The 6,471-nt window shown below is 35.8% G+C and overlaps 1 long non-coding RNA gene across 1 annotated transcript; it reads right to left on the bottom strand.

The window, feature by feature from the left end:
• Positions 1–2,600: 2,600 nt before the first annotated feature.
• On the bottom strand, positions 2,601–4,556 carry LOC126914874 (uncharacterized). Its single transcript, XR_007709894.1, has 3 exons — positions 4,332–4,556; positions 3,552–3,676; positions 2,601–3,083 (listed from the first exon to the last, which is right to left on the bottom strand). It is a non-coding gene; the product is annotated as an uncharacterized LOC126914874 (long non-coding RNA).
• Positions 4,557–6,471: the final 1,915 nt, after the last annotated feature.

Below are 6,471 nucleotides of genomic sequence, written 5' to 3'. Positions count from 1 at the left end.
ATTCAAACGTATGCTCTCCCTTTTATTCTATGAGAATTAAACATTTAGAAGATTTTATGAAAATGCACTAAACAATCAGAAGCATCTGTTTCTCCTTTTCTTTTTCTTTTTTTTTTTTCTTTTTTTTTAACATGTTGATTGCCACGCGATTTTTATACTTATTTTGACTTGGATAGATAAATTAAAGCGTACCATACCAAGACATTTCATTCTTGCAAAATATTCTAGTCTATTTGTGTACCTAAACACCTAAACACCTAAACACCTAAACACCTAAACACTCAACGTGTTGAAGAATTAAATTTGAGATTTATAGTGCCACAATCTCAATGACTATATCTACTTTTATGCGAGTACCGATATAGTTTACCAGAAAATTACAAATATGTATCATTTTAATATGAATATAAATAGAAGCATCTGTTTCTCCTTTTTTTTTTTTTTTTTTTTTTTTTTTTTTTTTTTTTTTTTTTAATATGTTGATTGCCACGCGATTTTTATACTTATTTTGACTTGGATAGATAGATTAAAGCGTACCATACCAAGACATTTCATTCTTGCAAAATATTATAGTCTGTTTGCGTACGTGCTCATAATCTTGGCTGATAACCGCCATTCGCTATATACATCGTTGGTATCGACGTCAAAGTATTAACACAGACAAATACACAATCCATACAATCCGATTTGATTGATTTTAGATCTTGCATCAAACAGATCTCTATATAAACAGATAATTTCTGATTCTAAACATTTGTATTACGTTCATCTAATTATTAGGATATTAGATATATTATAAAGGAAGATATTATGTATTAAATAATCTGCCTCTTCTTCCGCTTTCAAATCCTCTACAAACGCCTTTTATAGTCGTTCAACTTTTCAGCTCACAGAAAAGAACATTACGCGTATTCCTAGCAATCGTCCAAAGACTCGAAGGTGTGCTTCGATAAAGCTCGCTTAACTTTCATCGACACATCGATAACTTTGCGTTCCAAGATGTTATTACGCCCTAGAATCCCTAACATAATTTTAGAACCAGAATTTCTGTACAAAACAATTCCATCGCTTTGTCACGCTTAACGGCTCAATCATCGAAACATGTATCATAACGCACGAATTATGATAAAAAAGAAACTGTCTTTCGAATAAAAGCAATCCGTTTGCTTAAGGATGTACAGGACGTCGACGGAGCAAGTGTACGAAATACAGCCGCTGGAGGGTAACAGTTCCGCTCAACGTTACACTCAACAGCCGAAACAACGATTCTCTGAAATGCCTACTCCGTCGGTTTCGCCGACGTCTTCTCTCCGAAAGCGCGTCTCGGAACTGCCAAGAGCCGCGAGTGCATCCGTTTCCGGTGCTGCGGGCATTGTCTGCTCTAATACGGATCTGATATCGATCGTAAGCTCGTTAGCGTCTTCCGCGATGGAAATCAACCGATGCGGCGAGGAAGCGCCGAGTTCCCGGGACGATAGCAAATCAAACTGGCCCGGAAAAACGACCGAACAGAAAGGAAGTCGATCGAAGAGCTTCCGTTCCAATAGCTTCGACGTGTCGACATTGTACGGAGCTAAAAGTAAGCTTAGCGGATCCTCGAAAGCCGCTATTTCGACCTTTATGGCACCGTCGAATTGGTTCACGAAGAGACACCAACCGATGTCGAAGAAGCCGAAAGATTTAGTAACGGCCAGTTTAAGTCTCAAGTTCGATAAATCGAAGGTAGTGAAGGCGATGAAGGAAACGTTGGGTAAAAAGTCCCCTAATAGCGAGGTCAAACACAAAGTCGTATGGGACAACACTAGTGGAACCAAAGTGGACGCTCAGCTAAGTTGTATTTCTCGTTACGATATCGTTTCTTGTTTAAGAGCCATCGTAGGTGAAAGGAGGAATGCAAGAACGCACATAATACGCAAAAATCTATGGCAGATTCAAAGTACAGTACTCGTTGTGATATTCGGTAAAGATAATAAGTTCTCCTATGGAGATTTCATTTTTCAAATTATTCTCGTAAAAGTACGTATTTGCATAAATAAATAGCACACGGTCTCTGCGTAAATACCTAGGCCAGTTATAAATATTTCAGTTTGCCAACGATATCCCAACATGTGGGACACTCACATGTGTGCTACTTCGTGAGCGATGATAAAGGTGCTGGTCAAGCCTTCGTCTCGATTTAACGCGCACGATCTCGCGGGATAGCATACTCCTGACACAGGTGCGTAACCAGAAGGACCTCCTATATCTAATCGCGTCAACCATACAGCAACATCGTGATTTACGTCCTTCGAGGACAGCATCTTTCTGTTCCATTTGTTCACGTTCTCGAGAGATCGTCTGGCATCGCCACGGCGGACCTACGACAACGTTTAATATTTTCTTAATAAAAGCTAGCAAATATTACGAATATATTATATTTATTATTACATCATGCATTATATACTATATATAAATATTCGTCAATGATAATAAATATATGTGCAAGTAATCTTGTTGTTGATTGTAATCAAATGTAACTTGTAACGCTATTAGTATTTTAATCTTCCTGAAAAATGTTGAAATGTTGATTCAACAGCAGAGAAGAATAGCGGAAAAAGAAAAGTAAAAGGAATCGCAAGTGTCGTATATCAATGATATTATCATAGGTCTATAACATTAAATTAAGATTCTTAAGAGATGAAAAAGGTTTAATAGTCGATTATACAGATATTTCGGATACACGATAAATGCGAGGTTTGCCAATGATCCGTGAAAATTGTTTGTTTGGAAATTTGTTTCCAAGGGATCGTTCACGGTTGTCCAATTTAACAAAATGGAACTCGTTGCATTTTATCGATCTAAAACGTCATGCGCAGATATTTTGACCTATATAATTTATATACCATACACTGTACAGATAAGTAGAAAATAAAATAATTGACACTCGCATATGCGTATCTCAGATAGTTACTACTTTAGTTAAATGATTTAATTTAATGGAAATCGCTTACCATAACGTCTCGTTTTTCCGCGTATAAAATCATTCGTACGATCACTAGAATCATGTTGGATTCGAGCGATGGGTCCATGTAAATTGCACTGACCTAGGATTAAAAAACGTACGAAAATGTAACAGGCGTTAAAACAGTATTACAGCCTTACAAATAAATTATTATTCAAAACTCTCGTAAATACATCGTATCTTATATAATTTTCCTAAAAAATTAATTTTATTCGTTATATTTATCTTAGGAAATGTACGTTATTAATCTCAACAGCATTGGAAAACCAATTACCGAATGGCTGAAATTAATCGATTACAAAATTCCATTACGGATAAATTATTCGCTGAACTTTTTAAAAGATACGTGCAAGCTTTGAACAGTGTAAACAGAAAATACAGAGCTTCCATCCGAATATACGATCGAGATGTTTGAAAGCAAGTAGCGTACCTTGAAAATACAGAGATACGCATAACTCTGCCCTATGTTTCCCGGTTGCTTGCGTACATATGTAGGAGGAGGTATTCTATATCTAAGTATAATAACAGAATTTCGTTTGGTATTACTTACGATGTTTAAAAGAGCCAAGATATATTGCTGTACTCGAATTCCATGAAAATCTACCACGGAGTAATCAGCAGCTATTCCAAGCTCTAGCCATCGTGGCGGCGAATCCTTAGCAGCTGGTCTTTTCTCTATGAAATGACTTATCTTAGAAATCGACTTATCTTCCACGAAATTAGAAAGTCTACTCGACTCGACTTGATAGCTTAAACGCATGATTATTAAAAGCATAAATTAATATCTACGAGCAAGTATTCGTGGAATAATTATTATGATATAAATAATTATTTCAAAGGTATAATTTCAAAAATATCAATTCGGTATCACCGTGAATTTCATCCTGCAAATTTCTTTAAAATTCTTGACAAATTTTGGTAAACGTATTCCTCCAGCAAATTTTTCTATTTTTCTATTTTTTTACATTAAATTAGGCAAGATAGATAAAGATTCGTGCAATGGACAATATACATATGTGTAATAGACAGGGAATAATAAAATAAATTAAAAACAGCGAAATATAGATGAACGTGTAGAAGATCAAGCGAGAGTGGAACGCAATAGGGAGAATAATTGTAAACCGAGTTCCTTTTAAGGCTGAAGATAAGCTATTCTTATATTACATGCTGTTATTATTACTTTTGTACACGATAGATTGGAATATCAGTACAATTTCTTTCTTTCAGTAATATTCGATGATTCGTTAATTTATTAACCGCTATATTGTACGTGGTAAGTAGAAAAGCAACGATTGTACAAGAATGGCATTTGGAAAAATATTTGACTTACTTGATAATCTGTTCCTTTGCCATTTAGGACCAGAGAAATATCCAATTTCCTCGGGATTTGTTATTTTATATAGGTTGGGGTTGATAATCAATCTCGGATCCACTCGGATTGGTTATCACACCTTTTATTTTCTCTCTTATACAAAACACCAAATCACACAGCAAACGTCTAAACTCTCCCAATGCGTCTTAGCAATTAAGGCGTGGTCGACTCCTATGGCAAAAGAGCGTCGTTAGGAGTCGTACCAACATAACCCTAGTAACCTTTTAGTAACTAGCGGTCATACCAACTGAGCATTTCTCAACAGGATTTACGTCGATCGATAATTCTTCCACTATTGTATCGTTGTATTCTGTGGAGACATCGTCTTTTTCATCGTACAGAATCAATTTCTCAGCTTCTGGGTATTCCACGTCGAAGACGTCACCGGAAAGATTATAAAATCCCTGAACATCGTGGCTTAAGGAATCGCGTTTGCTTCGTTTCGACTTTCTCTTACTTTCTTCAACTTCAAATTTATTCGATTTCCCTGTAACCGAATTATCAACGTTTTACCACGTTTGCCTGTCTTATCTTCGCTATTCTCGTTACGGATAAAATGAAAAAATAGTTGCAAAATTTCTGAAATTGTAAATACGACCAGACTGGAACGTATCAACGACATATACGGTGTCACAAAATTGTGACAAGTCAATATTCCAGTTGTTAGTTTGTTGAATTTACGCCACCGCTGATTAAACGTATCACGCTTTAATAGAAAATTCAATTTCCCAGCGGGGAAGATGGAATTTTGCGCTAATTAAAGTATTGCGCTTTTGTACAAAATTCCATTGTTTTCTGTTGCCCGCGAAAATGCAATTTTACGACGGACATTTCAGACAAATTTCCATCAGACGGCTTTCCATCCGTAAAAAAGAATGCTATCTATAAAAGTGTCAATGGAAATTGACCAAAGTAACGTCAAACAAACCTGTTTAAACAGCGAGGTAAATAGACCAATTGCTTTTAACAAAACCTGTATCGTTGCTCTTAACCGTTTCACTTTTAAATATCAATCGGCGCTGTTCCTCATTAAAATTTCGATTTAAATCGAACGAGAAATACAGCGTAACACTTGGAATTTTCTATCGTTTCTCAACCATACTTCGAACATTTACGTCGCATTCTTCGATTCATAGGATCGCGATGTTGGATTCTTCGATTTCGATACAAAAACGTTTCACAGCTTTCGACGCGGGAAATTTAATTAAGAGAACAAATAATTTGTTTATAAACTGCCAATTACGTGCCTTGAATTTCCGATATATGCAATAAATTTCATTGCTACTTGACCTAAGTGGGTCATAAAGTTGCAACCGTGTAAACCGTGCCACGTAATTTTATTGCATTCAATTTTCCACGTTTCCAACAATTTATCAAATTAGAATTTATCCGCGCATCGTACGAAATTTTTCATAAAAATTGATTAATAATAGTAGATATATAGCTCCTCGTATTCGTAAAACAGATTTTTAATCTGTAAACAACGAGTCGTGGTAATTACGATACGATCGATTTTCAACTTAGCAAAATTTGTTTCCATTTAACATTCACATCCAGATTGTATTTCCTTTGTAATAAATTAATTATATAATTAAATAAATTTATTATTCGAACCGATATTCAGATACAGTTCGAGTATACTTGATAAATTTTCAGACTCGATTCTCCAAATCGAAAATGAGAACGTTTTATCCTATACTTTTTCTTCATTTTTCCACAAGGATTCGCGTTGTTCTCGCTTTCAGACGTTGTTCCGTTGCATCCTGTATATACGGGGTGTGCCAAATTTAAACCGTCAAATTGTAAGGAGTTGATTTACAGACAAGAAGAAGAAGAAGAAGGAAGAACTTTATATAATGTTCGTCAACGGACGTTTCTTTACAGAATTACAAACGAGTATCGTTCGTACGAAACAGGTAACGACGCGTTTTCCATCGCAGCGTGCAAAAGTTCGCTGTATTATCGTGTCAGCGCAGTTGCATGCTTTTTATCATGCGACAACAAGCCCGTGTCGTTAATAGCTACAATAATGATACAATGAATAATTATTATCTGGTATGTTTGATTGGTCGTTGGAGAACGTTGTCCGTGTGCTCGG

This window comes from Bombus affinis, chromosome 3 (genome assembly GCF_024516045.1).
Source record: "Bombus affinis isolate iyBomAffi1 chromosome 3, iyBomAffi1.2, whole genome shotgun sequence".
NCBI lineage: Eukaryota > Metazoa > Arthropoda > Insecta > Hymenoptera > Apidae > Bombus > Bombus affinis.
The sequence above is the reverse complement of the archived record's forward strand: the minus strand, read 5'-3'. Positions and strand labels throughout refer to the sequence as shown.